The sequence below is a fragment of the Pelodiscus sinensis genome, chromosome 7 (genome assembly GCF_049634645.1).
Source record: "Pelodiscus sinensis isolate JC-2024 chromosome 7, ASM4963464v1, whole genome shotgun sequence".
Taxonomy (NCBI): Eukaryota; Metazoa; Chordata; order Testudines; family Trionychidae; genus Pelodiscus; species Pelodiscus sinensis.
In genome coordinates, this window is record NC_134717.1 from 35,813,231 (window position 1) to 35,825,182 (window position 11,952).

At 43.8% G+C, this 11,952-nt stretch overlaps 1 protein-coding gene across 4 annotated transcripts in view; it reads right to left on the bottom strand.

The window, feature by feature from the left end:
* The window catches only part of FIGN (fidgetin, microtubule severing factor), a 122,249-nt gene that overhangs the window by 65,034 nt on the left and 45,263 nt on the right, over window positions 1-11,952 (bottom strand). The gene's annotated exons all lie outside the window — the stretch shown is intronic.

Genomic DNA, 11,952 nt, shown 5'->3' on the forward strand with positions numbered 1-11,952 from the left:
TTAACCAGTTAGAAGGGGAGAATGTGTGTGTGTGGGGGGGGGGGGGGGGGAGTTAACTATAGGGTAGTTTTTCTAACTGTATTTGCATATCTAGTATTTGTGGGATGTGCAAATTGAATCACAGCAGCAAATTGAATCCCTTTGATTGGATGCAAAGGGAAAACATGAATCTTACAGTCAATATTGTGTGCAATCAGTGCACACTTCACGTATCCTTTTTTATGTGTGTGTCACTTTAGTAATACTGGTAGGGAAAAACAATGTGAATGGAAACTAGTGGAATCTGGCAACCCTGAACGTGGGTAACAGTATTCAAAACAAAAAACAAATAGTCTGGGAGCACTTTAAAGACTAACAAAATATGTAAATTGTATCATGAGCTTTTGTGTGCCCACAAAAGTTCATGATACCATCTACATATTTTGTTAGTGTTAAAGTGCTACCTATTTGTTGTTTTTAAGTTTTTCCTGTTACAGACTAACTCAGCTACCCCTCTGAAGCTAGTAAATAAAATGTCTCGCAGGCCACTAATAGAACCACAATAGGCCATATATAGCCCACAAAGATTGCCCACCACTAGTCTAAAATGAAAATAATGGGTTTTTTTAAAACATGTTAGCTCCAAGATTTTGCTCTTTCATTTTTCTAACAGAAAATTAATGTAACATAGCTATGGCGAAATAAAATCATTTTCAGTTCCTCTCAACACTTTAATATGATCAATCTGAGAGAAAAACAAATTTCAAAATCTTAGAATTAAGCAGCAATGAGCTCTGCCTGTGTTGACCTTATTTAAGGATCAGATCATGGCCTTAGAACCTGGACCAATGAATGCTAGCTAGCAGGACTTTTATAGGTTTACATAGTATCTACTTGTAAGTGAAGTGGAAAAACTGAAACATATTTGTTCTCAAATTTCTGTAAGTCAGGGGAACAATAATTTTCCTTGTAAGAACATTAGTTTTATTTTCTTAAAATAACACCCGAGAGGCTTCTATCCCTATTTTCTTCCAAAGCTATACTACCTAGCACTAGCATTTGAAAACAGAAATTAAAAAGTACTATAACTATTATACCAGTGAACATGGTCATTACTAGGATCTTGGTAGACTCTATTCCATTCCTACTCATTTGCACCTCACTTTAAGCACCAGTCTTTCACACACCATTAAACAGCTGATACTTAAAAAAATAGTACCTACTTATTCCCCATGTTACCATCCTTCCCAGCCCCCCAATACACTTAAAATTCTTTAAAGAATCATAAATTAGGGTAATAACTTTGTTGATTACCTAGAGTTGAAAGGTTTCCTCTCATCCTGTGCATTGCCAGGCAAGATCAGCTGAGTTCTTCAGTCTAGCAATCCTCAAACATAGTCATCAAAGGCAAGAATGTCACTGGCAGAGGATCTCCAATTTTAATTCCCTTCCCACACCAACCCAACTAAAGATTGATGATCTCTAATGTATTGTACAGGCCTGTTGTTTCTCCAGCTTTTGCCTTAGATTGGTTTTGGAATGGATAGTTCAAAGGGAGTGCAGTTATAATTGGGGTGAAAGAAGGTTCTTCAGCTTCTTTTCTTAAAAATCTTTTGTACTGAGTTTTGAATGCACGCACTGAGATCTTTTTGTTTTAACTGGGGCGCACACATGTACACATAGGAGCAACAAGCTGGAGTCATAAAACTATTTATACAGTGTTTTTGTAACGGTGTCAGTCCCAGGATATTAGAGAAACAAGGTGAGTGAGGTAATATCTTTTATTGGATCAACTTCTGTTGGTGAAAGAGACAAGCTTTCAAGTTTACCTAAAACTATGTAATGTAAGATATAGTTTCATGATCACCAGTTGGGTGAAGAGCCCCCATTTCAGAAAACAACTTATGAAAAAGTGAAGGATTTTGATCTGCAAAGTCAGCAACAATATTCTCATTCACTATTTTATAGGTGACAGCACTGAGGATTTTTGCTGGGTCCTCCTGAATGCCTCATTTTGTTTGTGGTGCCTATCAGCAGTGATATTGGTAACTCTAATCAGATACTATCATACAGCAATGATAGTATGTAATAACCTTCCAAAATCTTGGACGTAGATCCTGGGATACTTTGTGCTCACTTCGGGTGTGTCTAGACTACATGCCTCCTTCAACGGAGGCATGTAGATTAGCCAGATCGGAAGAGGGAAATGAAGCCGCGATTAAAATAATTGCGGCTTCATTTAAATTTAAATGGCTGCCCCGATCTGCCGATCAGCTGTTTGTCGGCAGATCGGGGCAGTCTGGACGCGACGCGCCGACAAAGAAGCCTTTCTTCATCGGCACAGGTAAGCCTCGTGAAACCAGGTTTACCTGTGCCGATGAAGAAAGGCTTCTTTGTCGGCGCGTCGCGTCCAGACTGCCCCGATCTGCCGACAAACAGCTGATCGGCAGATCGGGGCAGCCATTTAAATTTAAATGAAGCCGCGATTATTTTAATTGCGGCTTCATTTCCCTCTTCCGATCTGGCTAATCTACATGCCTCCGTTGAAGGAGGCATGTAATCTAGACACACCCTTCATGCCACATTCCCAGTATATTCAGGTTTTAAGCCAACTGAGCTGGTCATAGGGTAATGACCCCCAAGGCAGAGCCACTATGGCAGCTCCCATGCTATTTTCCCTTTCTGCTAGAGTTGTAGCGCACATTATGGACACTTTCCAACTAATCCTCATTTGCCATTTGGCGTGAGAGTGGGATTATTGGAAGCTAGTATATGGCTGCTCTAACTCACATATGGAGAAACAAAAGGAAAAACTATGTAGCACTTTAAAGATTAACAAAATGGTTTAATAGGTGATGAGCTTTCGTGGGCCAGACCCAAAAGTGCTACATAGTTTTTCCTTTTGTTTTTGCAAGATCAGACTAGCACGGTTACCTCGGTATTACTATTCACATATGGAGGACAGACCCGCCCCCCCCCAACTAACCCAAGGCAAGGATAGTCTAAAAACCTACTTTGCATGCTCATTCCACAAACGATGCTGTGCACTTCTCTGTTGCAGCCACGGATCTAGACCTTGGCCTCTCTTGCCATCTCAGAAGAACAAACTAATTCAGACATACCCTTGGGGAAATTCAGGGTTTATTGCCTGGAAACTGTAAGCTTAGCAACTGGACAGTGATGTACAAGATTCACTTTCTGAATAGTTTGTATTTTAGACAGGACTGTTAGAATGAAGAAAGACAAAGGTCTGGTCTACGCTGAGAGTTAAGTTTCTAACTTAATCGCAGTAGAACTATTTTCTAAACAATGAATCCACACCACTAAGCCAGTTCCATTGACTTTAAGGGCCATTAAAGTCAATTTCGGTACTCCTGTTTTCATGAAGAGTAACGCTAAATTCAACCTCGCATGGTTGAATTTAACTGCCATAAACTTTCACTTTATGGCAGTGCAGATGCAGTGCTGTGAAAGTCAACATTCTTGGCCTCTGGGAGCAGTCCCACACTGCCTCACTGTGACCACTCAGGCCTGGACTTGCGACTCTACTGCAAGTCTAGGTAAGCAGGAAAAACCCTGGGAACATTTGAATTTCATTTCCTGTGTGGCCAGCATGGTGAGCAGACCTCAGAGCATACACACACCTGAGCAGCACGTGAGTTTCCAGGGTCACAAACAAGCACAAACATGTAGCATGCAGGAGATCATGGAGCTCACTGCTGTCTGGGGAAAGGAATCTGTTATTGCAGAACTGCAAAAATCTGTGCCAAGATCACAAAGGTAATGGAGGAAAAAGGATATGCCAAGGATGTCCAGCAGTGCTGAGTGAAAATAAAGGAGCTGAGGCAGTCATACTAAAAGACAAAGGAGGCAAACGGACAGTCTGGATCATTGCCACAAACATGCTGCTTCTATGAGCAGTTGCATGCAATCCATGGGGGGACCCAACCCGACACTCCTGAGGCAGCAGCATGGAGGACAGCATGGATGAGGAAGAAGAGAGAATGGTTAACAGGCAAGCAGGGTAACCCATGTCATCGAGAGCCAAGAACTTTTTATATGTTTGGAGACAATCCCCTCCTCCCAGGACATCACACAGTCAGGCACTGATTCCAGGGAGGGCATCCTGGTGAGTTCACATTTATCATAATAAAAGTGGGTTAAGGCAATTGGGTTTGATCAGCGGTGGCCACTATCTGAGGAGGTCCCTGGAACATCTTGTTAATATGTCTGGAGACAGAGCAGGAATCCTCCCTGCATATCACCATAAAGCTCTCAGGGTACATCTACACTTGCTCCCTAGTTCGAATTAGAGATGCAAATATAGGTGACCGAAATTGCTAATGAAGCGGGGATTCAAAAAATGAGGAGCAGCGTTAGTTCGAACCAAGGGGTTTGGTTTGAACTAACGCATCCTGGCACATACTTTCACTTTCGAAATAGCTGTTGAGTGGAGAAAAGCGCTGGCGAGATCATGCTAATGAATCACAGGATATTTAAATCCCCGCTTCATTAGCAATTTCGGTCACCTATATTTGCATCCCTAGTTCAAACTAGGGAGCAAGTGTAGACGTACCCTCACAGACTAACTCTTTCATCCTTCTCACAAGAGTTCGGGGGGCGGGAGGAGGAGGAGGCTTCCTTATTCCATCCTCCACAGTGGGACACCTTCCTACGCCAAGCCAGCAATAAATGGTTTGATGTCATCGCAACACAAATCATTACAGCATAATGTCCAGAATTCTGACCACATCGAGTCAGCATATGCTCCCTCTCACTCTGCAAGATTCGGAGAAGACTGATACTGTGCATGGCAACCTGGATGAAGCTGGAGAAGCTATTAGCTGATGTCTCTGTAGTAATCCTCCATCTTCATGAACTGGGCTTGTTTCGTTTGGAAAAAAGAAGATTAAGGGGGGACATGATAGCGGTTTTCAAATATCTAAAAGGGTGTCACAAGGAGGAAGGAGAAAATTTGTTCCTCTTGGTTTCTGAGGACAGGACAAGGAGTAATGGGCTTAAAGTGCAGCAGGGGAGGTTTAGATTGGACATTAGGAAAAAATTCCTAACTGTCAGGGTGGTCAAATATTGGAATAAATTGCCAAGGGAGGTGGTGGAATCTCCTTCTCTGGAGATATTTAAGAACAGGTTAGATAGACATCTGTCAGGGATGGTGTAGACGGAGCTTGATCCTGCCTTGACGGCGGGGGGCTGGACTCGATGACCTCTCGAGGTCCCTTCCAGTCCTATCATTCTATGATTCTATGATTCTCTTCCCCACTGAAGCACAGCTTGAAACGCATCCCATGCTACAGCAGGAAGGCAAAGTTTCACTCCCCCCAGCAAACAGGGGATGCTGAACTCTTGGGCATTGCATGAGCCCCTGTCCTGCAACCACACCTGGATGTGGACAAGGAGGCTGTTCCAGCCCAGCCAAGCCTTCCACAACATGCCATAGGTGGGAGGATTGTTCCAACCCAGTCAGGCTGAAGCACCATACGGTGCAGTTAGCCCAGCCAGACTTGCATGCCCCCCACCCGCAGCAAAGTTGGACCAGGCAGGTTGGAGCAGCCTCTCACTCATGGCACACCCCATCGGTGGGGTGGCAGCTCCAGCCAAGCTGTGCCCATTGCGGACTTCTCTGGGCAGTCCAGGCTGAGCCCATTGTACTCCGCCGCAGGTGGGGGAAAGTGAAGAGCAGCCCCCCACCAATTAATTGGCTACCCTGGTAATCATGCCAGTAAGGGGCATGCTTACCTGGTAATCAATTAACCCTTTCATCCCTACTCCACTATGTATAAACTGAAAAGTCAGCCCTTCAGTTTTCGTTACTGCAGGAACAGCGGTGAGACTTTTGGGCGCCCCACCAATGCCTCCAGCTGTCCCACTGGCACAAATCCACAGGTGAAAATGGACTAGGGATGTCCTGTTCAAAGAGCAAATGCAATCCGTCCACATGGACCGGGAACGTGTAACCAAGGGGAAGAATAAGCTACTAGAGAAGATGCACGTGGAGTGGAAGGACAGGAGAGTATGCAAGGATCTGGAAGTGAGGAAGCATAGTGAATGTGATGGACCACATAGAGGCTTTCCAGGATGCCTACCAACATTCCCACCTCACCGAGTTCCATAGCCTCCTCTCCCAGGGGCTCTACTACATGTGGGTGAGGAGGATAAGTCAAGGGCAGCCTCACACTCAATCCCCAGGGACATGTTGTAAAGCAAAAGGCTGTCTTCACAATTGTGATCATCTTCCTGCCCCCAAAGCTCCTCCACTGGACTCCCTTTCTGTCCTCGCTCTGTTCCCTAAATAAAAATACATGATTTCTGAACAACAGTTTCTTTATTGCTCATGTTGAAGCTGGGGGGGGGGAGGGGGGAGGAGAGGTTTACAGGCAAGCACAATGAATTCAGGGGCACCTAGTTAAGAAAAACGTGCATGACTCTCAAATCTGCCCATTCAGAAGCTATCTTTCAAAGCCTCTCCAGTCTTCAGTTTCCCTTTGCTGTGCTTTCCTTATTGCTCTCGTGTCTGGCTGTTCATCATCACTGGCTAGAGACTGTCGCCCAGCTCTCCACCCTGGCATGTAAAACTTTCCCCCTTACTCTCACAAATATTATGGAGCACACAGCAGACTGACACAACAATGGGAACGTTGCTTTCGCTGAGCTCTAACTTAGTCAGTAGACTCCTAAGTCATCCCTTTAAATGCCCAAAAGCACACTCAACTACCATTGGGCACTTGCTCAGCTTGTATAAGGATGTACAACCTGTATAAGAACTGCTCCTTATTGTGGTCCTGACTGCCTATATACAGCTTCATGAGCTATAGGAAAAAGGGGTAGGCTAGGTCTCCAAGGATCACTACTGGCATTTCAATACCTATGCATATAATCTTAAAATTAAAGTTTCTAGAACCTTGGAGAAAACACATTATTTTTTATTACATATAACATGAATAAATACAGAAAAACAGGAATGGCCACATTGGGTCAGACCAAAGGTTCATCTAGCCTAGTATCCTACCTTCTAACAGTGACCCAAATGCTCCAGAGGGAATGAACAGAACAGGCAATCATCTAGTGATCTACCTCTATCGCCCATTCCCAGCTTCTGACAAACAGAGGCAAGGGGACACCATTCTGCCCATATTGGCTAATATCCATTGATGGACCTATCCTCCATGAATTTATCTGGCTTGTTTTTTAATCCTGTCAAAGTCCAGGCCTGCACAACATCCTCTGACAAGAAGTTCCACAGGTTGACTGTGTGTTGTGTGAAGAAATACTTATTTTTGTTTGTTTGAAATTTGCTATCTATTAATTTCATTTGGTGACCCCTAGTACCTGTGTTATGGAAACAAATAAATAACTTTTCCTTATTTACTTTCTCCACACCAGTCATGATTTTATAGACCTCTAAAGTCTTGTTACTGTTTAGTTTATCAATTTGCTCCAAAACCTCCTCTACTGACACTTCAGTCTGGGTCAGTTCCTCAGATCTGTCTCTAAAAAGAAAGGCTCAGGGTTGAAAATCTCCTCACATACTCAGCCATGAAGATTGCTGCAAAGAATACATTTAGTTTCACCGCAATAACCTCATCGTCTTTGAGGGCTCCTTTGCCATTTCAATTGTCCAGGTTGTTTAGCAGCCTTCCTGCTTTCTGACATACTTAAAAAAAAGTTTTGCTATCACTTTTTGAGTTAGCTGTTCTTCAAATTCTTTTTTGGCCTAATTATATTTATACTCTTAATTTGACAGAGTTTATGCTCCTTTCTATTTTCCTCATTAGATTTTAATTTACACTTTTCAAACAATACTTCTTTAATCTCTCACAGCTTTTTGGTTGTTAAGCCATGGCAACTTTTTTTTTTAAATCTTCTTACTGGGTTTTTTTTATTTTGGGTAAACATTTAAGTTGAGCCTCTATTATGTTGTATTTCAAAAGTTCCCATGCAGCTTGTAGGGATTTCACTTTTAGCATTGTACCTTTCTAATTTCAGATTTTTTTTACTACATTTGATTATATACATTCTTTCATATATAGTGCCAATCTCCAACCAGCATGACCTGTTCTGTCTTTCCAATATATTCTGTACCCTGGTATTACTGTGTCCCATTGATTATCCTCATTCCACTAAATTTCTGTGATGCCTATTATAGCAAGATCCTCATTCAATACAGAACTAGTGTTAGGAGCAAAAGGAGGGTGCAGGCAGAAGCCCAGCAGCAGAGTGGGGGCTATCCAGTTTATTGCACCCTATGTAACATGTCTGATTACCTGCCATATGGATAGGTGGCATGTGTGTGCATTCAGTGCCAGGAGCTCCTGGCCCTCAGAGACCACATATGGGCTTTGGAGAACATGGTGGCTGAACCAGATGGACCTAATGGAGGGAGAAAAGGACACAGGTGAGACCTTCTAGGACACAGTAGAACGGTCCCATGCTGGTCACAGAGCCTCTGTGCTACTTAGCAGGGTGAAAGGCTCAGGGAAGGAGAATATCTGACTGGATCATAGGGAAATGATCCCATAACTGGGGCCCTCTTTCCAGATAATACTGTGATATCCTCTCGTACTGAGGATACCTCTGTGGAGGAGAGAACTTGAGTTATTAGGGAAAGGCAGATGTTAATAATGGGAGATTCAATTATTAAAAACATAGATAGCTGGGTTTGTGAGGACCAGGAGAACCAAATGGTGACTTACCTGCCCGGTGCAAAGATTGTATATTTCTCGAGACATCTAGATAGACTTATGTGTAGTGCTGGAGAAGAGCCAGTGGTCATGGAACATGTAGTTACCAATGACATAATGAAGGATAGGAGAGAGTCCTGGGGACTGAATTTAGGCTGGTAGGAAAGAGACTGAAACCCAGGACCTCAATGGTAGTGTTTTCTGAAATGCTTCCAGTTTCATGCGCAGGGCCAAGTAGTCAGGCAGAACTGCAGGGTCTCAATGTGTGGATGAGACGATGTTGTAGGGAGTAGGGGTTTAGATTTTAGGAATTGGGGAACTTTTGGAAAAGGGGAAACCTACACAGGAAGGATGGGGTCCACCTAAACCAAAATGGAACTAGACCGTTAGCACTTAAAATTAAAAAGGTCATAGAAAAGCTGGAGGAAAGCTGACAGGTGCAGAGGAGCACATGGATCGGACAGAGATATCCCCTAGGGAAGAGTCTATTAGAGATTCTCCATGCCCTAGTGAAGGTGGAGTGGATGGAAGATGATAAAATATGGGTAATATCCAATGAAAAACTGTCAAGTAAAAAAAAATCCTATTCAATCACATCATGTAATGGTAGACAACTAAATAGTGACAAGCATTCAAAAGTGCTTATATACAAATGCTACATGTCTAAATAATAAGATGGGTGAACTAGAGTGTCTCATATTGAATGAGGATATTCATACAATGGGCATTATAGAAACTCGGTGAAATTAGGCTAATCAATGGGACACAGTAATACTAAGGTACTAAAATATATCAGAAATACATATTTACAGGTCCTAACATGCAAATGTATCTTCCTATATATGACAGGGACAAAGCCTGCATGCAAATTGTTCATCAAAGACATGAAACCTACTATAAATGCAATTAAAATAAGATTCAAAAGTTTAACAAACGGAGAAGGGGTACTGAATACTCTCCTAAGGGCACCATTTGGTCTAGGGACAGCCCTTACTTGCCAATAATTTCACATTAAAAGCCCCCTGTCTAAAGCATCAGAATCAAAAACAAATATATTATTCTACACATTAAAATCATACAACACTGTATTCTGCTGCAATATTATGCCACATGAAGGTATTTTGCATAAAATTTGCAAAAGCTTCAGAAGGGTAGCCGAGTTTGTTTTTTTTAAGTTTTTCCACTTACAGACTATGAATAGTCTACAACAGACATGGGCAAAATGTGGCCCGGGGGTCGGATCCGTCCCACCAAGCCACCGGAACCAGCCCGCAGACACCCCTGCCACCTCTGGCTTGTAGCTACCATAGTTTAAAACCCAGTCCCTGCGGGTCTCTGCTGTGGAGGGAGGGAGAGGCTTTAAGCAGTCTCCCCACCCCCAGCCCAACCCTCAGCTCCTATTGGCTGGAAACAGCCATCCAGTTGGAACTGAGGGTATGTCTACACTACCCTCCGGTACGAACTAGGGGGGGTAATGTAGTCATACGGAGTTGCAAATGAAGCCCGGGATTTGAATTTCCCGGGCTTCATTTGCATGAAGCCGGCCAGTGCCATTTTTAAATACCGGCTAGTTCGGACTCCGTGCCGCGTGGCTACATGAACTAGGTGTTCCACGAGGCATTCCACGAGGCGTACAGCTAGTTCGGATAGGAAGCCTAATCCGAACTAGCTAGTCCGTGCCGCGTGTAGCCGTACGGCACGGAGTCCAAACTAGCTGGCATTTAAAAATGGCGCTGGCCGGCTTCATGCAAATGAAGCCCAGGAAATTCAAATCCCGGGCTTCATTTGCAACTCCGTATGACTACATTACTCCCCCTAGTTCGAACTAGGGGGGTAGTGTAGACATACCCTGAGAGATTGGCTTGAGTGACAGGGGCAATGCAAGCCTCTTCCCCCCATGCTGAGTTGAGAGCCAAGAGGAGGAAGGAGGCTGCATTTTCCAATGGGCTGGGGCTGCAGCAGACAGGGAGCCCAGCCTGGCTCCGGGGCACTGCAGCCTGCTGGCCAGAAGACACCTAGGTAAACTCCTCCCAGCCAGTGCCTGCCTCTGGTATCCCAACCCCTCCTGCACCCCAACTCCCTCCCTCAGGTCACCATCCAAACCCTCTGCGCCCCCCCGCCCCAGGTCATAACTCCCTTCCAGACCAATACCCCCTCTAAAACCCTTCCCCCCAGGCCAGAATCCTCTCCTGCATCCACACTCCCTCCCTGGCCCTACATCCCAATCCCCTGACTCAGGCCACAGCCCCCTTCTTCACCCAAACACTCTCTCAGACCCCACACTCTCTCCTGCACCACAGTCCCTTACCCCGTGCACCCTTCTGCACCCAACCTTGACCCCGCACACCCTCCACAGAAAAGTGTGGCCCTTGACCACTTACCAAAATCTTGGATTGGCCCCCCACCAAAATTTATTGCCCACCCCTGGTCTAGCAGCACTGTAAAAACCAGCAAAACATGTAGATGCTATCATGAGCTTTCATGGGCACAAACCACTTCTTCAGATGAATGTAGAAACTGCAAGGCCCATATTGCAAAGATATAAAAAAATGTATTTTGAGAAAGTGCAGCATGTATTTACAGTATTGATTAAGGCAGGGGAATTTGGAACATTCTAAAACACTTGAAGCCCAACAATTCGATACACTCAATCAAAATTTACTGCCAACTTCTGTAGAGGCAACTTCAATTTTGGTGTGTTCTCTCACACATGATGTTCTGAAACAGTTAAGTAACATAAAAAAATAGTTTACACAGCATTACATAATCCATTCACTGCTTTTGATCCCCCTTGGGAGTGACCCAAATTCACATGGTCCTACTGTGACATGTTTTGTATTTACATATTTGAATGAGCTAAAGCAACATTAAAATAAAAGTCACGTTCAATAAAGGAAAGTACTTGGCTACCTAAGAAGCTCAAGAGCATCAGTTATTCCAGTAAAGGTTCATAAAGCTGGCTCAAGAGTCACCTATTTCAGAAAATAAATTATAAAGACATGAAGGACTCCTAAATCCATCTTTTTGGTGGATCTGCTATCATAGGTGCAGAACAAATGCAGATCTGTGCTTGAGAATGGCAAAAGAGAAGCATAAAAACTTAAACCAGCTGAATTCTTCCCAACAACATACTGGGTATATGCAATAGATCAACGTCTCATGGAGAGACAACTGAGCATCCTACATTCTTCTCACACGTCCAGATTCAGATATCCATAACATGAATACATGCTCCTATCCTCCATACAGCTTCACTGACCAAATGATTTTAACT